Here is a 25,476-nt window from a genome sequence, read left to right as displayed (position 1 = left end):
ATGACTACTGGGTGACAGCATGAACTAATACTTTTCATGTATGACTACTGGATGAAAGCATGAACTAATACATTTCATGTGTGACTACTAGGTGACAGCATGAACTAATGCATTTCATGTGTGACTACTGGGTGACAGCATGACTGTAATGCAATTCATGTATGACTAGTAGGTGACAGCATGAAGTAATACATTGATGTGTGACTACTGGGTGACAGCATGGACTAATACATTTATCTGTGACTACTAGGTGACAGCGTGAACTAATACATTTCATGTATGACTACTGGGTGACAGCATGAACTAATGCATGTCATGTGTGACTACAGTACTTAATGCGTCTAACATTCCCTCGAAACGAATGCGAAACGCAAAACGCAAACGAAATGTTAAACGAAAACGAACGAAAACGCAAACGAAAAACGAAAAACGCAAACGAAAAACGAATAGCGTAAAACGAAAAACGCGTTTCGTCAAGCGCTAAACGCAAAACGAAAAACGCAAACGAAAAACGAAAAACGTAAACGAAGTGAAAGCGTGACCGGAAGACCAGAATGCAATCATAAATGTCGATCGGGACTTCGGTAGCTTAGTGATCCGGATTCTGAAAGCGATGTCTATTTTACGTTCGCAATTTTGATTTAGTACGATTTATCATTATGAAAAATATATCTTGTCTTAGAAAATATGCAATTGTTATAAATATATTACCAATAAGTATGTGATTACGTATATATATCCAAGCATTAATACATTTTTTTAACTTATAAAGTGAGATTTTAAAAATAATTATAAAACATGCATGTGTACATTTATAAGTCTGCTCTGAATTTGTCACACATACTAGTACTGTTTTATAGAAATTATCAGTTTCAGAAAAGAAAACACTTCAGAAGAACTTCTTATTTTAGTGTAGGTATTGTGAACATGTACGTTTGACTACTGCAAGTATAAACCCTAGGTCTAGCGGTTAGGTAGTTATATTTTACATGTATATATATATGACTCCAGAGGAGGTCCCCGTACCGGCCGTTATATAGATATCAATGTGGACACTCACCTGTAGCATTTACCCGACCCATTTGTACAACACATGTACAACACTCTACCCCTCTCGATTTACCTGCTTTCATTTATACCATTTGTTATTTGACAGCGGCATATTTTGATTTTGTGTCAACTTGTATCACACCTGGTCAAGTGCAGTCACCCATGAACAATGGCTCACTGATACGTAGCCTCAGACGCGCACGGCCCCTCACATGTTTATTTAGGCTACGATGTATGTACATGTACCAAAGCATACCACAAAAACAACAATGTTGTGTTATTCTATTCATTACAGAAAACCAGCTCTATGGTGTTTTATTCCTCGTGTGTTTTGTTACATCAACATACCAATAAAATACATGATCAATCATATCAATGGTGAATACGTGTAAATACAGAGATACAGTTGAATGTACATGTATCAACTGTCAGTTCGTGTTGTATATGTATATATATATATATATATATATATAAGTCAATTATGATTTGATATCTATTGACTTCGGTACGTTCTTAATTTCACATAAAATATGTAAAAAAAAAGTATTCGTTGTATGGTTGAGATATTATTAATTGTGTTATTTTATTATTAGAATAGTGTGTATCACTAGAAAATAATGTGATCCAATGCTAACAGTGATGAGTCGGATATAATTTTTTTATAATGTATGCACCAGTGAGTTATATATATATTATGACCAGCAGTACGGCGTCCTGTGGCGTGAGTTCACACCTGTCTGTAATCCCTCAGTCCACTTTATCGAGCCCCGCGGGTGTTACAAGTGTATATTGTACCTGTCCCCCTGTAGCACATACACGTGTATAGCTAGTACTATATAAGACCTTGCAGAAAGGTATACAAATGATCATTACTATCAAACAATGTGTGTAGGTTACACGTATCAAATGTAATTAATGTCTAGATACAAAAGGATTTTTTTTTTTAAATTTATTTGTGTATGTTTACTACATTGTCCAGAACACGTAAATTTATCGGCCTACACCATCGTTTGACTCCACTTTTAGTTTAGCCAACACATGCGCAGTCAACCATTCCTAATCAAATATCAATGAATAACATCCGGTAAACGAATTGAAACGCAAACGCACGCAAACGCAAACGAACGAAAGCCAAAACGAATCAAAACGCAAACGAACGCAAACGAAATCGAATCGAAACGCAAACGAACGAAAACGCGAAATGCAAACGAAAAACGCTCGACGAAACAAAACGCAAACGAAACTAAACGAAAGAAACGCAAACGAATCTAAAACGCGTTTGAGGGAATGTTAGACGCATTAAGTACTGTACCATGTAACAGCAAGATCTAATGCATGTGACTTCTCGGCGATAGCATTAACTAATGCATGTCATGTATGACTACTGGGTTACAGCATTGACTTAATGCATGTAATGCCTGGCTACCGTGTAACAGTACAAACTAATACATGTCACTAGTGGGTATCAGCATGAACTAATGCATGTCATGTCTGACTACTGAATGTTTGAGAGTAAGAGTAAGTAATCTGGAATTACTTATGGAAGGTATGATAATTGCAAAACATTTCACTAAACTATCATTGTATATTCATTGGGTCAAGCTCAGACTAGATGTGTCAACTTTTCTGATTGGTTAGACAATTTTTTGTATTGAAGGTCAGGGTCAAACACCTTTGTTAAAGTTGACAAGGCAGGAAAAGTACAATTTAATCCTCCAGTCTCGGGGCATCATTGCAGATAATCCTTCTCATCCATCATATTATCTGTAAGCTAGAAGGGATTTCAATATCAAAGCATTATAGTGCAGAAAGCTATATCTATACTGGCAACCCTTCAGCTCAGATATGATCATGTAATTTCACAACAAAAATCCACCATAGACCAACAGTAATCTGTGTGAGTCAGTCATACATGTAATCATTATTTGTGAAAAGCAGAGTTTGTTTATCGCTGGCTATGGTATATTAGGTAAACTATTAGGACCTGATCACATCAGATGTGAAGTCCGGAACTGGTTATAGATTTTAGGGCCCAATTCTCTGGAGGCTGACATACAAATAGTACAAATGAAATGACCAAACAAAGGCCCTTTAATGTGTTGCTGCCAACGGCAATCAGACCTGTCTCCCGATACATACCGTGTAGGTAATCGGTAGGGTCGGGCTAACTCTAGTGTCACGATACAGGTGTTCCTGGGTACGAACAGGAAGATGTAGGTAAATTAAACCTACCTGCGACCATTATACAATACTTGGGATATATAGTTTCCATAGTGATGATTCCTGAGGATTCTGGGAGGAGTACAGGTAATTAAGGTCCAGGTGACCGAGTGCTCATTTCTATACCTGTCTCATTCCTGATCATGTTATGTCTGTCATTGGACTGCTGTGAGAGATATGTGGTCAGTTGCTTTTGAATGTGAACAATTTTACCTATTTATGATGTATGTTCTGTATCAAAACTCATTTTCATTTTCTTTAAGAAGATAAATGGTAATACTGTATAAGGAAAGATTATTTTGGGCTAATGGTATCAATGTACTTTGGTCTATATGATTTTTAGCCCACCATCATCAGATGGTGGGCTATTCAAATCGCTTTTTGTCCGTGGTCCGTCGTCCGTCCTTCCGTCCGTCCGTCCGTCCGTCCGTCCGTTAACATTTCTTGTTACCGCTATTTCTCAGAAAGGGCTGAAGGGATCTTTCTCAAATTTCATATGTAGGTTCCCCTAGGGCCCTAGTTGTGCATATTGCATTTTAGGACCGATCGGATAACAAGATGGCCGCCAGGCCGCCATCTTGGATTTTGATAGTTAAAGTTTGTTACCGCTATTTCTCGGAAAGTACTGAAGGGATCTCTCTCAAATTTCACATGTAGGTTCCCCTAGGGCCCTAGTTGTGCATATTGCATTTTGGGACGGATCGGTTAACAAGATGGCCGCCAGGCCGCCATCTTGGATTTTGGTAGGTAAAGTTTGTTACCGCTATTTATCAGAAAGTACTGAAGGGATCTATCTCAAATTTCACATGTAGGTTTCCCTAGGGCCCTAGTTGTGCATATTGCATTTTGGGACCGAACGGTCAACAAGATGGCCGCCAGGCCGCCATCTTGGATTTTGATATTTAAAGATTGTTACCGCTATTTCTCAGAAAGTACTGAAGGGATCTCTCTCAAATTTCACATGTAGGTTTCCCTAGGGCCCTAGTTGTGCATATTGCATTTTGGGACGGATCGGTCAACAAGATGGCCGCAAGGCCGCCATCTTGGATTTTGTTAGGTAAAGTTTGTTACCGCTATTTCTCAGAAAGTACTGAAGGGATCTCTCTCAAATTTCACATGTAGGTTTCCCTAGGGCCCTAATTGTGCATATTGCATTTTGGGACGGATCGGTCAACAAGATGGCCGCAAGGCCGCCATCTTGGATTTTGATAGGTAAAGTTTGTTACCGCTATTTCTCAGAAAGTACTGAAGGGATATGTCTCAAATTTCATGTGCAGGTTCCCTTAGGTCCCTAGTTATGCATGTCACATTTTGGGACCGATCGGTCAACAAGATGGCCGACAGGCCACCATTTTGAATTTTGATAATTGAAGTTTGTTAACGCTTAGAAAGTACTGAAGTGATCGGTCTCAAATTTTATATGTAGGTTCTCCTAGGACCTGCATATTGCATTTTGGGACCGATCGGTCAACAAGATGGCCAACTGCAGGTAGCCATCTTGGATTTTGATAATTGAAGTTTGTTAGTGCTATATATCTCAGAAAGTACTGAAAAGATCTTTCTCAAATTTCATATGTAGTAAAAGTTTGAAAGCAGAGAAAAGATCCCTCTTTCTATTGTCAGACGTAGATCATTCTTTGGTGGGCGCCAAGATCCCTCTGGGATCTCTTGTCATTTTAACCTTAAAACAATCAAGAATCATCATGTGAAAAAAATCATACAATAAATAAACAGAAGGGTAGCAAAACAGGATGGACGTGTATTGAACATTGATATCTTATTGTATTGTTCTACATGTATAACACAACTAGAAAGGTCAGGGAGTGGCTGCAGGCTGTGTTACTGACCAATTGTGGTGTCCTTGATTAAATTACTAGGGCAACCCACCAAACTGTTTGCTTGTAGACTGGTTATATCTATATAATAGAGTGTTCAACAGGCTCCAGACTTTACATAAGAGCTCGGCGCTAATCAGAATCTGTGTGAGGTCAGGGCTACCATCCTGCATGTCTGTCTACCATCAGTTCCCTACTCTGTCTGATTTTGTCTACAGCCAAAGTTCAAGATCGTCTGAAAAGCATTCTAAACCTGTAAACACAAAACAGTGACAGAGTTGGTCATTCTGTGGTATTGAGCCTTGTATGTAGAGATGATATCTGACAGTTCTTGGTCTGTAAACACATGACAGTGACAGAGTTGGGCATTGTGTGGTATTGAGCCTTGTATGTAGAATTGATATCTGACAGTTGTTGTTCTGTAAACACATGACAGTGACAGAGTTGGGCATTGTGTGGTATTGAGCCTTGTATGTAGAGATGATATCTGACAGTTGTTGTTCTGTAAACACATGACAGTGACAGAGTTGGCCATTGTGTGGTATTGAGCCTTGTATGTAGAGATGATATCTGACAGTTCTTGTTCTGTAAACACATGACAGTGACAGAGTTGGCCATTGTGTGGTATTGAGCCTTGTATGTAGAGATGATATCTGACAGTTGTTGTTCTGTAAACACATGACAGTGACAGAGTTGGCCATTGTGTGGTATTGAGCCTTGTAGGTAGAGATGATATCTGACAGTTGTTGTTCTGTAAACACATGACAGTGACAGAGTTGGCCATTGTGTGGTATTGAGCCTTGTATGTAGAGATGATATCTGACAGTTCTTGTTCTGCAAACACATGACAGTGACAGAGTTGGGCATTGTGTGGTATTGAGCCTTGTATGTAGAGATGATATCTGACAGTTCTTGTTCTGCAAACACATGACAGTGACAGAGTTGGCCATTGTGTGGTATTGAGTCTTGTAGGTAGAGATGATATCTGACAGTTGTTGTTCTGCAAACACATGACAGTGACAGAGTTGGCCATTGTGTGGTATTGAGCCTTGTATGTAGAGATAATATCTGACAGTTGTTGTTCTGTAAACACATGACAGTGACAGAGTTGGCCATTGTGTGGTATTGAGCCTTGTATGTAGAGATGATATCTGACAGTTGTTGTTCTGTAAACACATGACAGTGACAGAGTTGGGCATTGTGTGGTATTGAGCCTTGTATGTAGAGATGATATCTGACAGTTGTTGTTCTGCAAACACATGACAGTGACAGAGTTGGGCATTGTGTGGTATTGAGCCTTGTAGGTAGAGATGATATCTCACAGTTGTTGTTCTGTAAACACATGACAGTGACAGAGTTGGCCATTGTGTGGTATTGAGCCTTGTATGTAGAGATGATATCTGACAGTTGTTGTTCTGTAGCTTTTGTGTCTCCTGCAAAAATGTGACACGTATTTGTAGCACTCTGTTGTGAAAATTGTTGCTTGGGAGTGGTTTTGTAGTTGGAATCGAAACGCATAAGGTCAAGGTCACTGTAGCCAAAAGTTATTGCATGGCTTTCGATCAAAGCAAGGGAGTAATAGAATCTTTCACCCCCTTTGGGGTGAGACATGTGATTTCAACCCTTAGGATTAGATTCTTAAGCTGTCAAACACAAGGCATAATTTTCCTGATGTCATTCAATTGTTCTGAACATACAAATATTTTTTGTTGTTTGTCTTGACTCTAAGGTGAGATAAAAAAATCTCACACTGTTTAAATTGCATATATCCCTGTCTGGGGTAAGAGAATAATAAGTCCCGAGTGACAAAAAATCATATATGTCATTGAAGTTTCCTTCTGTTGTTTAAGCTTATTATCTTCATCTCATCAAAAGTACACTGTACACATTACTTTATTTGGACTCCATTTCATGTCGGGTCAAAGGTCACTACAAGTATAAAGAAGTTCCAGTTATGACATTGAGCACTACAATATTATGTTTGCATGGTCATATTGTTACATGTTAACCTTTAAAGGTCAGTCTGATTCAGATTTCAAATAAAGTTTAAGTTTGTCTGGATGTTGATAAACAACAGAAGTTCTCGATTCTGTCTTTTGTCTGTGATCTTTGTAAATGATTTTCAGTAAAGTTCAGGGACTATCATTGATGTGCAGTGTGTGCTGTGATACTTCAACTTTTTATGTTCAAAAATTATAGTAATGAAATAACCATGAGAGTAGAATACACTGATCAAAAAGTCATGTATCTGCTATAGAATTCAGTAATCAATAATGTCAGTGTTTGTAATATGTCTTTAGATTTTGGGTAGTTTGTAAGATCATGATTTTAAAAAGTCCTTACAATTCAAACTTTTATATACTACCATACCACTGTCTATATAATACTAAGCCATTTCTATACACATGCAGCCCCACTCAAATCGATCATGCTAAAATGCACCCTGAATACCATCTTTATCTGCAATGAGTACACATTGAATCTTCATCAGTGTCTTCCTTTATAGAAAACATTAAACTTCAAGGTCTCGTAGTCAGTGTTATTCTAATTTTGTTATTTGAATTTTAAAGCAAAGTTATGTATTAGAGCATGCTATTTAATGCAGTAGTTTCTCGACTCATTCACCTCTGAAATCTAATAATGAATTGTTCCAAGCAGAGATTAGGAAGAGTCCAAATGTGACTTTAAGGTTGAATGAATTTGATAGAAGGATTTTTTAGAGTTTTTCCTGTTAACTACATGTATGGTATTAATTGTACAATGTACATTAAATGTATAGAACTGACAATATCTGGAAGATTTATTGCACCGAAGTTCCAAGATCAAGGTCAAGGTTACCAATCATTAACTGATTTCTGTAACATTCATTGGCAACCTGTCTTCTCCCAAAAATAACAATTTATGCTGTATTTCATGGTTTTCAAGGTCAAGAAGAGATGAAGAATTTAGATGTTTTGTCATGGTTATAAGGTCCCAAGGAAAACACATAATTTAGACTTTCTTTCCTGGTCTTAGGTCAATGAGCGATGCAGATTTCAAACTGCTTTTCATTTTCAAGGACAAGGACAGATGCAAAATGTTGGTTGTATTTCATGGTTCAGATGCAAAAATGAGACTATTTGTTTCATAGTTCCATGGTTGAGAAGAGATGCACTGATTTCTTCTGTTTCATATTTTCACCAGGTCAAGGAGAAGTCACAATTTAGGCTGTATTTTATTGTCCAAAGTATGCTGATTTTAGGCTCAAGAGATTTTAGATATTTAGGTTTCATTGTTCCAATGCATGGATAGATACAGAAAATAGGTTGTGTTTCATCGCTTCGAGGTCAAGAGGGAGGAAAGGATTGAGTAGGTTAAGATCATGCTCTAATGTTGGTCACTAATGGTCAGTCAGTCATGCTATATAAGGGTAGAAGATGAGTAGGTTAATGTGTATACTGTCATTGGATTATTTAAGGTTGTCAACGATTCCGTTCCTTTTCATCAGACAACAGGAAGCTTTACATATGATAAAAAAAAGACTAGACTTTACAAGAATGGAATATACCTTTCTGATGGTAACCTCATCTTTGTGAACTGTAGATATAAAAAAAATATGTCAGCTTTCATATCACCCCACTTGACAATGCTAATTTCTTAGAATGTGGAGTAGTGGCTATTTATCAGATGTTTTTGACAGGGTGTACACAAGATCAGCCACCCACATCGACTGTAGGGCATCAATCTTGAAGTCCTATTAGAACTCTACGACAGCTAATTCTGTGGCCCGTCTGGGGGTGGTAGCCTCTTCTTGTTAAAATTGTCAGATATATTTTACTGGTTCGTAGGAGGATCTGTAATTGTTGTTATAATTATACGGGTCGAAACGTCTTCAGTCTTAGTCAATTGAAGATAGCACATTAAACTGTACTCATTTCAGATTCCTTCTCGGCGCCAGTAGAGGATTAAATTGAACTTCTTTGCAACTTCTATACAACATATAGCTTTTGTTTTTTCCTGTCTCCTTTTGGGATCCTTTTAGCATGAACACAAAGAATTGTCCCAAAAACACGTAAGGTATTGTACATGTAAACTTCTTTATGTGTAGACTGTATATTACAGAAGTTTTATCAGAGGTGCTATAACCACAATACCATTATCTTAATTGGATATATAGACAAAGCATTTCAAATTAATTCATCTCCTTTTACATTAGCAATACAACTTTCCAAGTTTTATAAACATCTGTAGACAGATAGAACATGGAACTAGTTGACCTGATTTCATGCTATACTGCATTATCTAGAACTACTACTTAATTGCAATGTATATTCAGCTACAATGGAATCCCTAGAATTCCCAAAAGATGTTTAAGATTCTCATCCATATAGAGTAGTAACAGGTATGAGATAATGGTACATGTGACTGACAATCAACAATCATTGTCAGGCCTTGTATGATTTATAGCTTGTTATCTCTCATACTCCAACACGATCTTATCTGGCACTTACTCCACTGTTGATGTGGTCATTAGCGGTGTTTGTTGACCGTTAAAAGTAACGAGTAGGGAACAAGTGGGGGACGCAATGGTCAAGTGCACAAAGTTAGAGGATCCTGTAGTATCAGGATTTGTGGTTTTGTCAACTAGCCGCCTCCTCTGTTGTGTGGAATCGGTCAGTTAATGTCAAAGGTTAGGATAAGATTGTCCGGCCATGACAAGCTTAATGGGATCAGGAGTCTGAGAAACTCTGGGGACAGTTTAGGCAAAACAACGTCCATCGTGGTACCAACAAAACAACGTCTATCATGGTACCAGTCTCCTTAGTATTCCTCAGCTCTAGGTCGTATAATTACCATAACCCCTCACTTCTGTCAGCTGGTTTCCATTTTCCAAGTTGTGAACTTTTTGTACAAAGATCAGGAAAATTAATGTCAGATTATTTGTGGTCGTCAGATGGTGTGTGTATAAGCCGTCCATCAAGCTTTGTCCAGCCAATGTCTGTGGGTTGTGGGTGCAATACTGTTTAGGTCTAGGTGTGGTGATCAAGCTGCACATCAGATGCCGAGACACACAACATAACAAATGGAAATTCAATATGGAAATGAAGTAAGAATCAAGTGTGATAACCTTTTCCTCTGCTAAAAGATTTGGTTTGACACAGCTGCCTGGCCACTAGACCCCAACACTTTGAGAACTCCTCACTGTATGTATATGCCGTACACAAATCAGGATTACATGTGTTCCCATGGATATTTACGTGTGGTGTTGATCAGTATATAGCTGTTGATCAGTGGCGATCAGTTCCTAATCATTACTCAATCACATAAACATGTTTATAGAGACGCTGTCTACAACACCGAACACCTATTACCAATGCCCGATCATCTCACGGGTGGAAGCTAATGATTTATCTTTCCAATAGTCTGACATGAGCGTCATTATTACTCGGATTTAGTAGGGTGGAGATGTGTTATGGTGAAGCTGTGGATATTGTTTACAAGCGTCACCATGGTATTGTGTGTGTACTGGGCTGTGGACTAATGGCGAGCCCCCCAAGGCACTGAGGATGAAGAAAGGCCTGTGCTATGGCTGTTTTAACACTGGTAAATACACTTCTCCTGTCAGATATTAATATACGTATGATAATCACTATCAGCTTGTGTAATGTCTATATAACAATGTATACAAAAACTGCACAAGATAATTACTGTTCATGTTGGTTAAGGAAGCAGAGGTCAAAGGTTTAAGGTCAAGGTCCAAAACTTATATTTTTTGTGGTTAGTACAGTAGGTATATATAATATATATTATAATATTGACACTATAACAATTTGTTTTGTATATAGGATGGGGGTAAGGAATAGGGCAGAATTGTTTCAGAATGTTATAACTTTGAAATGATCGTATTTCACCATTCACCTCTAGGTTGTGAGTTCAAAACCCTTGTGAAACTAAATCAGACTTTTTCATTCACTTGTACAAAATGTAGTATTGCATATTGTGTTTAAAATACATGTGTTAAATCAAAGATGGCTCACAGATTTACATGTAAAGATTCAGTTAATACAAATAACATACAAACAGAAGAAAGGAAATTACTTGTCATGTTTCAGTGATGAATGTCGGAATTGAAATCTGGGGAGGTATTGGATATTTCCTTAATGGTTTGAGTCTCCTCAATAAGTAATGAATGTCAGCCTTCAGTTTGGTGTAGTAGTGTTATCAGAAGATGATGGACTGTTCAATTAATCTCACTGACTAGAGTCGATGGTGAGGAACCAACCAAGTTCTGGCGTTTTTCATTTTGTTATGAAGTATCTGTCAGTTTCTCCTCAGAATAACACATTTGGTTAGTAGTTATGGCTTCATGATTATCTATATAAAGCTGAAATAATGATGGATATGGTTTATATTGGAGTTAAGTCCCCTGGTAAGGAAAAAGGAGTGGCAGATTTGGATGATATTGGAGTTACGTCCCTTGGAAAGTGAGAAGTATTGGCAGATTTTGTTAATGATAGAATTATTGCAAATGATAAATATATATGTCTTTAAAAAAAAAAAAAAAAAAGTAAGGCTGGGTTATGGCCCCTGGTAATTGACCAATTTGGGGCACTGAACTCTTCAACTGAAATGACTATTTTAGAGAGCTTGTGATGTTAAAAAGTGTAATTTAGATGGTTTAAAGGTACCTGAAAATATTCATGTGCATTTATTGCAGCATAATTACTTTAAAGCCAGTTCATTAGATACGTGCTAGCTATAGCCAAAGATTTACACAAGCTTATATATGAATTAATTGTCTTTAATTTGGATGATAAGATATCAGAAAGAGTGATAATGAACCGAGTTCTATAGCCCTGAGAAAGATTTCCCTAAGAACACAAAAATAATTAGATTTATTGGTGATAATTTCAAGATAATTTGATTTTCTATGATGTAGTATTCAAGATGTGAATTTTATTATACTTTTGGTTTAACAGCATTTGTATTGAGAGCACATTTACAAGCACAGTAATTTATTTTTCAACATTTAAAAAGATAGCAAATTTATCAGAAGAATAAGAAATTAAGAGAGAGAAATGATGTTTAAACTTAGCATGGAACCATAAAATCAAATGATTAAAATCACACAATGTTTGAGGTGCCAAGAATTTTCTGCTTGATTTTATTCTTCAACTGATTCAGGCAATGCTGTGTCAACATTAGAAATACATTTGCAATGAAATATTAAAGAAGCACAAATTTTTATTACTGTACATGTAAAAATAAATTATATAATGAGGAATAATGGAATAAAATGTTGATCTGGTGGTGGGATAATGGGCTCTGGTAACAAAAGTATTCATGGTTTGAAACTGACATTGGCAATTCCTGATGAAACCTTGAGAAAAGTACTTAATTTCAATTGAGTCATCTGTAAGAAAAGCTGATGTGTGTATTAAAAGCTGTTATTGTCTAAATAGCAGTTCTGGCTGTATTGTCATATAGGCAGTTCTGACTGTATTGCCTAAATGGCAGCACTGGCTGTATTACCTAATTTGCAGAATGGTTTATGTCAGCTATATAGGGCTATGTTGCCTATATGCCAGGTCTGACTATATTATGGTATATATGGTTGTTCTAGCTATTATTGGCTAAATGGGTGTTATGGCTGAATTGCCTAAATACTAGTTGTGACTGCATTGACTTAGGCAACTCTGACTATACTGTGTCTATAGTGACTCCAGTTAAATCTTATTTGTGGAATTTGGAAACTATAAAATAAATGAAAGTCCACTAACCATAGATATTTATATAATCATTTATGAACTAGTTTTATAAGTTTGAACTACTCTGAGAATGCTGTATTTTACAAAAGAACACATCTTCAAAGTAGATAAATGGTTGGTACCAGGAACTATTGGGTTGACCTACAGAGAGGCAGCCAGCGCTCATCAATGATTCAACTTCCTACAAGATTCAAGGAAGGTCTACATACAATTGTAATCAAAGTTTATCTTCTGTATTGATCCGTTTCAAATGAGTTGTGAGGTAAATATATATCAAAATGGAGGCTCCCTGGACTGCTTTTGTTATCGTATAAATGTCAATACTCCCAATCTCACCCTCAAGGTTAAAAATAAAACTATGTATGCCTTTAACATTGATGTGGACGATAAACAAAGGCTGGTGATACTGTACAATAAAGGCCATAGGGTGTGTGTCTAGCTAAGATTGAGGTGGTCAAATGGCATAGGTTAGTGCTGCATAGAAACGGTAAAGAAGGAGGTAAAAACAATGGGGAAATGGCCAGCTGGCAGACTTCTTAGGGTATAACTTAGCAAGATTGATCTGTTCCTTAACCAGTTTTAATGTGTCTAGACTATCGTTACTATCCTAACATTACTACAAACCAAAGTTTGTTAAGCAAAGCAGTTGTTAGCTGGCAGCATGCAGTTCCACAAAAATAAATCAATTCAATTAAAGTATTAATTGTACCTTAAGAAAGCCATACAGTTTTAAGATCTTACAAATTGATTAATTGATGAACACCATACAGTTTTAAGATCTTACAAATTGATGAATTGATGAACACAACTCAATGAGACATTTATTGCTAATTATTTAAATTTGTTAAATCAGAATTGATTTGGGTTACTTTATTCCGAATCGCTGCTCCATTGTATTGTGTAATCTATACAGGTGCTTGTGAAATGTGGGCGTTGGACTGGAATCGTTAGTCAACGTAAACATTGGCAGAAAATCTATACAAACCATACCAGTATAGTGCTTACAGGATCAGTGGGGAACGGTTTGTTGGTCTATGGATGTTTTTCTTTTGCATCCTATTAACATCCAGGTTCATTTAAAAATGTGCAGGATTTTAAGGAAGTGGGGGGAAAAGCCAGAGTACACGGAGAAAAACACTTATCTATTATAGTCAGTATACCTTACTACTGCCCCACATGGGATACCCACAAGTTATGATTGAACTATTAGTAATGACTGAACACCTTAACTGCTCTGCCACCACAGCCACAAAGTAGGATTGGTTCTTCCATTAGACTAAGGTATTATAGTGGCTGATTTTTAAAATTGAGTTCAAATACAACATTTCCATTGTACTCAAGAAGAAAGGAGTGAGATTTGCAAATTTAAAAGAACACATATACACAAAAGATTCGATAGAGGGTATATCCTAAAACTGTTTTTCTATGAATTATGCATATTCTGGGAATTTGTAGCATTGATTTGTGTTTTTTTGTATTTAATTTTGTTGTTATGGAAATTTGTGGCTTTTAAACTTTAAAAGACATGGGTGTGTATACACAACAGTGTCTGAGTCTCTGCATTTACAGTTGTTGGCACTGATGAGACAAAATATCAATAACTGAAGAAAGAAGCCGAAATTCCAACGCTTTATTCACCTCCAATAATCCATAACTTTTTGTCTAACATCACTGACAAGCCAAGATATATATAGAGAGCAGTTATGATACATTAGCCTTTTATCATGTGCGTTTGTTTCTTTCATATCCAATGTGGGCCAGTTGCCAAGTACTGATTGCTGGTCAGTGTGTTTTTTCCGGGTACTCTGTCTTTCCTCCACCAATAAACCTGGCACTTCCTTAGATGACCCTGACTGTTAATAGGACGTTAAACTTACCAAACCTTACTAAATCAATCTTTAAGTTGTGAATTTGTGAGCCCTCCCATCTGTGGATGGATCCCATGTGGAGTATAGTTGCCAGGTACTTACAGTTGATCGAGGGTTTTTCTCCGGGTACTATGGCTTTCCTCCACCAACAAACCTGGCGAGTCTATAAATGAACCTGGCTGTTAATAGAATGTTAAAATGATAAAGCCAAAAAGCGAGTTTTACCAGGGCCTCTACTGTCTTAAACTGGATGCCCAGCCTGTTAACCTTTCAACTTTATGCTCAAATAAGATTTCTGAGTGAGAAATCTTGTTGAGATATTTACATAATTAGAGATTTGCTGCCGAAGTTTATAGCCTTATCTTTCTGAGCATTTACAATTCCTATAGAAATATTTGGCTGATTTCCGATTCTGAGAGCCTCCCACACACATTATATCCAGGTCCTATCTATCATACTAGTACCAGTCTACACTTAAACAGTGCACGGTGCCAACACCCAATGTTTTACATATGCTGCCTGCCATCATAAACACCGTTAACATTGGTGTGTTTTTGTAAGTGTTTCATTGACATGGTTTAAGCACCATTCCCATGGCGACATGCACCTGGATTATACACAGTAAAAATAGCACTATGTATAATTAAATGTGTCAACATTCATTGATCTGACTGCCCAAATGTATCTGAGATCTGTATATATTGTTGGCTGCGTCCCATACACTGTTTGTGGGTGAGATTTCAATCTCCACACAATGTCCTGGCAAACACTACATACAGGAGATTCTCTTCTGAAATCTTCTTCTTTGATATGTATCAATTTTATTGTAGATTACTCATGTTGATTACTTGGTTTAACATGGTTCTATATTGGTATTTTATTCGTGGACTTGCCAACGTTCCAGAATTTCAATCTAGGAGGTTGCAAGCTATGTCCCATTCAAGAATGATTATCATCTAACCACCAATTTCCTTTGTTTGAACGCTTTCTTCTTTCTTTTGATCTAATGTGAAATATACAAACCAGATTTTAAAACTTTCATCAATATTAAAAACAGTACAGTTCTTATAAAGTGGTTGATTAGGGAAGTGAAAATGATTTAGATATTTAGAGACATGATAAACTATGCATGGGAGTTAATACTGCATATTTACAGTTTGCACTGACATGGACTCAATAACCACGCTTTCGAGTATTATCTAATTAGTGCATAATGTTACCACAACACGTGCGGTGATTCTATTGTTACGTGAATAGTCGATGTCGTAGCAACGTGGGATCATGACCCCACTTTTGGCGGGAACATATGAATGACTCGATTCCAATCAGCTGTTCAATCAAATTCGTTGACGATGACGAGAGAGAAAAAAATATGTGTATTTTAATAAAAAATATGCAACTGTTGCAGGAATTATAATATTCATTTACTTGAAAAACTGTCAATATAAGGAATAGATGTTTATTTTGTTGAGGTTATGAGGGTATAATGATAATGGAGCCCGGCTTCGCCGGGGTTACACAATTTACACGTGCTCCATTATCATTATACCCTCATAACCTCAACAAAATAAAAATCTATTCCTTAATCATCATTCATTTTGCAAAAGATACAATGTTGTAGGATGTAATACATTGTTGCAATATCGAAACCACGATGGCACCTGATGATGTCACGATGAAGTTACAGTGTTTACAGATCCGCATTGTATTTGCACCGGCTCACATTATGTTTTACATTTACATGGATATATGACATTTTGTCCGTTGATTACTTTTAAAAAGAACATTCAACAATACTATATGTGATATAAAAATGATAAAAATCAAGTCAGAATATAACACTCATTAGTTTTATTTTCGCTTTATTATAGTTACTGTTGCTATGGTGCATTGTACAACGCAGGAGAGTTCCAAAACTGTGGACAGCAATAACTCCCTCCCAGTAAAGAGGGTCGGTGCACCCTTTTGCTGGATATAAGAGATCACATCAATAACACATATAGACTCTGTAGTCACTAACATGAATAGCAATATGTGGGAGCAGTTGTAAAACTGTCTTTAAATTGAACAGTTTGTGTTTTTCTGGTGGCTATGTGCTGAAATTCGGTAAACTGCTGAACAATATCTTTATTTACTTTAAAATAATTGCAAGTTGAAACTGCTCCCACATGCATATACACCTATTATTTGTTATAATGAACATTATCATACCACATGTTTGAAGTGTAACATACGAGAAAAGGGTGTACCAAGAGAATTTTTCGAAGGGTGGTAGTGTAGCACATATGTCATGTCATCTGACTAACCATAGGAATAACCACAATATACATTTGCAAGGTATTTCCAACCTCTCAGGTATTTCGAAAATAAATGGTTTTGATAAATTTGGTTTATAATTAAATCCATAAAATATCTCATTCATTGAAATGAGTACCTTTCAGAGTTTTAGTTTTGTAGAACAGCATTAACTACCATGCCTAGGCATCAGTAATTTTTATAATACAATTTCAGTAAAATTATAAGTTGTATAATTTTCATCTATAAGGTATGTCTGATTCTAGAGGTTTAGAGGGGATGACAATCTAGTAATAGAATTCAGCAGAGAAATTATTATCAACAATTTTGGCGCTGGTTGCTAGTCTAGTAAACAAAAATACCACAGTTAAAATGTTTCATGGAGGAAATAACTCATTATCTATTTAGAATTAGCATATGTTTTAGTTTCTTGGTAGAATGTTTATAAGGTGATAACATATAGTTTAAGTGAAATAGCATGTTTGGTTTATGGCAGTACTTGCCAATGCCTCCATGTAAATATGCATACATATACCCTAAAATTGAAATTTGAGAAGGGGTTTATATAGTACATGTTACCCTTGATAGCATGTATTCACAATCAGTGCTCAAACTGGCTTCAGTTATCTCCCCTTCTGTGAAAATCAGATATTGAAAAGAAACTAGGGTCATTTATAAGTGATCCCACTTTTATAAAATGTACAATTGTGTAAAATGTATTATTATATAAAATGCACTATCATAAAATCAGAAAGTCAAGGGTCATTGTTTATCATTAATTATATTGGGCCTTGTAAAATGTACTTAATGTATAATATGGTTGAAGAGCAATTGAAAAAGGGTAATTTATCATTAGTTATCTCCCCCTGTTTAAAATGTCTTATTATACAAATCTAAAATCAGATCTTGATGAAACACTGGAGTTAGTCTCTCACCAGTTGTCTCACGCTTGTTTGAGATGCTTTTCTACCAAAGCAGGTAATATTTAAAGGACACATATACTCATCCTTTTTTTTTTATTTACGAATTAAATATTTACATAAATTGATTATATGTACATGTATTTTTTTTTACATGTTTAGAGATGTACATTCTATCATTTTATATTGCTGTAGGTCTCCTCTCCTTTGTATTATTTGCAAAAAAAAAAAAAAAAAAAAAAATGCATAAAGTGTTTATATAAACATTAGATCCTTATTTGAAGATGCTCTATGACTGTGTATTGGTGTGTAATTTGTACATTAGTATGTTTAAGTGACAACAGCGAGTGGTATTCAGCATCCATTTACTACTTTGTCTTTAAGCATTAATTGATTAAATAGTTTCCGCAGTGAACTATTTAATGGGAACATAGATATTGAATTTCAATATTTGCAATGTCACCTGACATATAGTATTGTGTCCATAGCACTGGAGTGTATAATCTAGGGCTGCTGAGAAGCTTTACATGTCGGGGACCACCTGTATACAGGAAATGAATTGTTTCTATAGCGAGAAGACAATAAGCTCACAACAACGGGATCTCGATGTGTGACAGCTTCCATAGGATCTCATGGTGCAACAGCTTCCTGGCATGGAAGGACACATGTTGATCTGATCAATATATATCCTAGTCTACACTTTACTTATCTAACATTAAACTTTATGTTATCCTTACTGTGTTATATGGGGGGGGGGTATACATACACATACTTCTTACCTAGTCCATGTGTGTATGTCCTATAGAACGTCCTCTAAACTTTACCCTTTAATAATAGCTAAACCAGTGTTAGGAAACGCTACCCAAGTTAATAGTATCAGATTCAAACTTTCAGGTGTAAATATTGATGGTATCCCAAATATTTGGTATATGTTGGTGATACCATTCATCATAAAGTTTTATTAATTATACATTTTGCTTTTGTTTTGGTTGATGATTTTTCCTCTGGGTATTCTGGTTTTCTCCAATCAATAAATCGCTGGCATGTCTTTAATGTAAGGCTTGTCCAAGTTTAGAAAGGACACTAAACAATATTAAAAACACAATAAATATTTATGATGACCAGACCTATGACTTATTGTTATATCTGAAGACATCTGATTTGCCTTAGGTCACAGATTAGATTTAGATTAAATGATTGTGCTTTTATGTTGTAGATTCTGCTGATGATTACATTAGTTCTGTATGAGTAAATTAAGAAAAATTCCACCTCTGTATTTCATGTCATTAATCTGTAAATATCATGTTTGTAAGATCAAATCTATAGTACCAATTCAAAATTAGTTGAACACATATTTACAGCTTGCTATTGACATTGAATCATTTGATATATAAAATATAATTTGCACAGCAGTTTAACTGTCAAGTCACAAAATAAAATTAGTATTGACAACAATTTTATCACGAGTTGATAGACTAGGAGGTAGACACTGTCCAGGATAGCTGGAGTTGTCTCCCTTTGTATGGCACAACATTTACTGCTCCGACTCTTTTATACATTCTGAGATCAATTGAATCGGATTCTGTACTTTTCATGTCCCTCCTGTGAAATAGAACGAGGGTATATAATGTTAGCTATTGATGTCCCATCCTGTCCCATCTTGTCCAGATTTGTCCTAGTCCACTACAGGTCAACTTCGCTAGGCCAAGGGTATTTCAGTTATTTAGATGGAGGCTGACATTTACTGCAGACATTTTTATAGTTAAAATGCTTATGTTATGGTTTATAATAAATAAGAAAAAATGGAAAAGAATCTATTTGAAAATAATTGGAATTTTTTTTTTTATAGATGACAAGGATGCTCATGTCCTATCTGTCTATTTTATAGTGACACTCTCCATTTTAATCAAATTCACAATTTTTAGCCCACCATCATCAGATGGTGGGCTATTCAAATCGCCTTTCGTCCGTGGTCCGTCGTCCGTCCGTCCTTCCGTCCGTCCGTCCGTCCGTCCGTTAACAATTCTTGTTACCGCTATTTCTCTAAAAGTACTGAAGGGATCTTTCTCAAATTTCATATGTAGGTTCCCCTAGGACCCTAGTTGTGCATATTGCATTTTGGGACTGATCGGTCAACAAGATGGCTGCCAGGCAGCCATCTTGGATTTTGATAGTTAAAGTTTGTTACCGCTATTTCTCAGAAAGTACTGAAGGGATCTTTCTCAAATTTCATATGTAGGTTCCCCTAGGACCCTAGTTGTGCATATTGCATTTTGGGACTGATCGGTCAACAAGATGGCCGACCAGCCGCCATCTTGGATTTTGATAGTTAAAGTTTGTTACCGCTAATTCTCAGAAAGTACTGAAGGGATCTTTCTCAAATTTCATATGTAGGTTTCCCTAGGACCCTAGTAGTGCATATTGCATTTTGGGACTGATCGGTCAACAAGATGGCCGCCAGGTAGCCATCTTGGATTTTGATAGTTAAAGTTTGTTACCGCTATTTCTCAGAAAGCACTGAAGGGATTGTTCTCAAATTTCATATGTAGGTTCCCCTAGGACCCTAGTAGTGCATATTGCATTTTGGGACTGATCGGTCAACAAGATGGCCGGCCAGCCGCCATCTTGGATTTTGATAGTTAAAGTTTGTTACGGCTAATTCTCAGAAAGTACTGAAGGGATCTTTCTCAAATTTCATATGTAGGTTCCCCTAGGACCCTAGTAGTGCATATTGCATTTTGGGACTGATCGGTCAACAAGATGGCCGCCAGGTAGCCATCTTGGATTTTGATAGTTAAAGTTTGTTACCGCTATTTCTCAGAAAGCACTGAAGGGGGATCTTTCTCAAATTTCATATGTAGGTTCCCCTAGGACCCTAGTTGTGCATATTGTATTTTGGGACTGATCGGTCAACAAGATGGCCGCCAGGCAGCCATCTTGGATTTTGATAGTTAAAGTTTGTTACCGCTATTTCTCATAAAGTATTGAAGGGATCTTTCTCAAATTTCATATGTAGGTTCCCGTAGGACCCTAGTTGTGCATATTGCATTTTGGGACTGATCGGTCAACAAGATGGCCGACCAAGCCGCCATCTTGGATTTTGATAGTTAAAGTTTGTTACCGCTAATTCTCAGAAAGTACTGAAGGGATCTTTCTCAAATTTCATATGTAGGTTCCCCTAGGACCCTAGTTGTGCATATTGCATTTTGGGACTGATCGGTCAACAAGATGGCCGACCGGTGGCCATCTTGGATTTTGATAGTTAAAGTTTGTTACCGCTATTTCTCAGAAAGTATTGAAGGGATTGTTCTCAAATTTCATATGTAGGTTCCCCTAGGACCCTAGTAGTGCATATTGCATTTTGGGACTGATCAGTCAACAAGATGGCCGCCAGGTAGCCATCTTGGATTTTGATAGTTAAAGTTTGTTACCGCTATTTCTCAAAAAGCACTAAAGGGATCTTTCTCAAATTTCATATGTAGGTTCCCCTAGGACCCCAGTTGTGCATATTGCATTTTGGGACTGATCGGTCAACAAGATGGCCGCCAGGTAGCCATCTTGGATTTTGATAGTTAAAGTTTGTTACCGCTATTTCTCAGAAAGCACTGAAGGGATCTTTCTCAAATTTCATATGTAGGTTCCCCTAGGACCCCAGTTGTGCATATTGCATTTTGGGACTGATCGGTCAACAAGATGGCCGACCGGTGGCCATCTTGGATTTTGATAGTTAAAGTTTGTTACCGCTATTTCTCAGAAAGTATTGAAGGGATTGTTCTCAAATATCATATGTAGGTTCCTCTAGGACCCTAGTTCTGCCTATTGCATTTTGCGACCACCATCTTGGATTTTGATAGTTTAAAGTTTGAAAAGCAGAAAAAAGAATTGTAAGTTTGAAAAGCAGAGAAAAGATCCCTCATTCATTTGTCAGACATAGATCAATCTTTGGTGGGCGCCAAGATCCCTCTGGGATCTCTTGTTATATCTGTTGTTTCAAAAGATAGAATTTCACTTCTGAATTTACTGGTAATGGTTTCAAAATTTGAATTGTCATAAATATTTTATTTGTTTTAAATATTTTGTTTATGATAAAACTATCTTTCCTGGCCATTTGATTATAAAATTGAATTTCTTATTCAAACAAAACATGTGTGCAGCGTCTATTCCACATTTGCCTTGGTTAAAAGATCAATATTGAATCTCTGACATCTGATATGCACGGTGCATGTGAATTACATGACTGATCACTTCCTAGTTCTGATAGTGTTACAAGGGTGTCTCCATCTCGTCTGATTGTTTCCGTGTACACTGATCCTGGTTGTATCAAAAGGCCACAGATTTATTGTATGACCACAAAGGAACCCTGTGAAAATGGTCATGGAACTCCATTTATTTGCTGCAATTTAAAAAATTTGATGAGATTAATTTTTTTGTTGATTTAAAAAATGCTCCAGTTGACAAAAAAGTTATTCTAATGGGATTTGTTTTTAAAAACTCAACATAACAGTTAATTTGTAGTTGTATTGTGAAAATAGGGTATTACCAGAGTGTCTGTAAATTGTATGAGACTTAATTTGTTGACTATATGGACAAAATGGAATCTACATCTGAGCTGGTATTGATTCTGAGCGGGTTTTTTAACAACAAACTCCACTTCTCTATAATTTTCATTCTCAGACTACAACAGGTCAGAGAAAGAAAAAAAAAGAAAAAAATATTTAAAAAAAAAAAGATATTTTTTTTTATAAAAATTTTCAATTTTATGTCTGTGTCGGTATCACAAGTTGTTGCATAAAACTTTTGTTCAGTCATAACATTTTATTTTGTTATACAAGCATAATATGATAAACCATTTATTTGCAGATGGCCCCACAACCTCAAGCATGTAAGATTGTGAAAAAAAAAAAAAAAAAGATTTTGAGTGATGTATCTGAATATCAAGGTAACACCATCATAGCCACACCTGATTCTGCAACTGGAGACATCTGTGCTAGTTACTTGATTATTTGTGGACTTACAAATATGAAATTCCATTGCTAACATCAGAAATCAAAGTTCACAAACAGCATCATCAGCAAGTTTCTCCATTTATTTGCTGCAATTTAAAAAATTTGATGAATTTCAATGATCCGCTAGTCGTTGCTTCAAAAATCTGGAAAATATGTGAGTAATTTAACCAATTTTTACATCCACCATTAAAGCCAGTACATTAAGTAATTGTTTCAAAATTAATTTGTTTGAGATATCAGCTATAGATGAAGAGACATGTATATATATATTAAAGTGCATATTGCCTAAAATTATGACAATCTTTTTGCTTGCACATTACTTTTTGCTTCATGTTTTACAGATTTTACTTCTTGACTTATATCATAGATTGAATAAATTAATGATATAACTTGAAATTTATTACATGATACAAAGCTGACTTCAAGATAACAAAATTTTTTATTGTAACTTTAAAAGTTACAATTTCCCAACCAACTGATTCCAAGGCAGGTTATATTGGATAATTAGTATTTTTCCCTTTATTATTTTTTTTATTGATGTTGATTTAAAAAATGCTCCAGTTGACAAAAAAGTTATTCTAATGGGATTTGTTTTTAAAAACTCAACATAACAGTTAATTTGTAGTTGTATTGTGAAAATAGGGTATTACCAGAGTGTCTGTAAATTGTATGAGACTTAATTTGTTGACTATATGGACAAAATGGAATCTACATCTGAGCTGGTATTGATTCTGAGCGGGTTTTTTTAACAACAAACTCCACTTCTCTATAATTTTCATTCTCAGACTACAACAGGTCAGAGAAAGAAAAAAAAAGAAAAAAATATTTAAAAAAAAAAGATATTTTTTTTTATAAAAATTTTCAATTTTATGTCTGTGTCGGTATCACAAGTTGTTGCATAAAGTTATAACTTTTGTTCAGTCATAAGGACATTTTTATCACAAATACTGAATTATATCTATAGAAACAAGTTAAAAATTAAAAACACTGAATTATATCTATAGAAACAAGTTAAAAATTAAAAACATTTGGTTATGCAATGAATAAATAATAAAAAAAAAAAAATCCTAAAGTAAAAATTGTAAAAATTTTTTTTATAGAATTTTGGCTTATCTCTCCTTTGATTAGTAAGTTGTCTTCATAGCTTGATCTCTGTAATTGTTTTGTGGACGTCGTAGAACAATAACTTGAACTGATGTTAGCGCCACTCTGCGGCAATGATGAATGTGTTTAGAATCCATTTTATTTTTTGTTGATAATTAAACTGCCCAATTTGAAGCTGTAATACCGTCCAACATGTAACAGACGCTACTTTGTCTCTGATCGATACACCAGGATTTGCATGCACTTGATACAATTGGTTTCAGGTTTTGTTCCATTTGTAACTTTGTGCGGTGATGAAGTAGTTATTGCTTTGATGCAGGAAGGTTTCCATCCCTGATTACAGTATTCAGTGAAATATGGTCTCTACCAAAGAAGTAATTTTAACAAGAAATGTGAAAATCATTTAAATCAAAAGAGCAAATTTCATAAAGGGCTACGATCTAAAGGAATTTATTTGTAGAGAAAATCAATTTCCTAGCCACAAGTTCCTCACAGATTAAAATCTTTCTAAAATCATGCTGGTTTGTCAGCTTGATAAATATTTTCTGTCATTTAAGATTTTGGAAATCCGAGATATGAACCCTATATATTGGTACAGTTGTTGGCGAATTCCAGTGAGTTATTATGTAAATATGTTGAAATGATTGCCTCAGAATCAATACCCTGCACTAGATTGTGCGTGGCTATCACACATTCAGAGACTGTAATGTCCTGAATTTCATTTTTTCCCCCTTAATATCATTTGAGATATCTAGGGAATTATATGTGTATTTGTGCTAGTTAGTAGATATTTTTCCAAAAAGTTTGAAAAGTCTTATCTTAGGATAAAGAAGACATACCGGAGTATCTTTTAGATTTGAGCTCCATCTGTATTTCCTCAGCTGGTAGCAGCTAAATGGCAATTCCATCTGTATACTCTTCATGTAGCTAGTGCCTAAATGGCAATTCCATCTGTATACTCCTCATGTAGCTAGTAGTGCCTAAATGGCAACTCCATCTGTATACTCCTCATGTAGCTAGTAGTGCCTAAATGGCAACTCCATCTGTATACTCCTCATGTAGCTAGTAGTGCCTAAATGGCAACTCCATCTGTATACTCCTCATGTAGCTAGTAATGCCTAAATGGCAACTCCATCTGTATACTCCTCATGTAGCTAGTAGTGCCTAAATGGCAACTCCATCTGTATACTCCTCATGTAGCTAGTAATGCCTAAATGGCAACTCCATCTGTATACTCCTCATGTAGCTAGTAGTGCCTAAATGGCAGCTCCATCTGTATACTCCTCATGTAGCTAGTAGTGCCTAAATGGCAGCTCCATCTGTATACTCCTCATGTAGCTAGTAGTGCCTAAATGGCAACTCCATCTGTATACTCCTCATGTAGCTAGTAGTGCCTAAATGGCAGCTCCATCTGTATACTCCTCATGTAG

At 36.0% G+C, this 25,476-nt stretch overlaps 1 protein-coding gene across 1 annotated transcript in view; it reads left to right on the top strand.

Annotated features, from left to right (window-relative positions):
* LOC138333416 (multiple C2 and transmembrane domain-containing protein 1-like) overlaps positions 1–25,476 on the top strand; it is a 141,914-nt gene that overhangs the window by 40,068 nt on the left and 76,370 nt on the right.

The sequence above is a fragment of the Argopecten irradians genome, chromosome 10 (genome assembly GCF_041381155.1).
Source record: "Argopecten irradians isolate NY chromosome 10, Ai_NY, whole genome shotgun sequence".
NCBI classification, from domain to species: Eukaryota; Metazoa; Mollusca; class Bivalvia; order Pectinida; family Pectinidae; genus Argopecten; species Argopecten irradians.
Note: the sequence above shows the minus strand (reverse complement) of the source record. Positions and strands in the feature narration are given on the sequence as shown.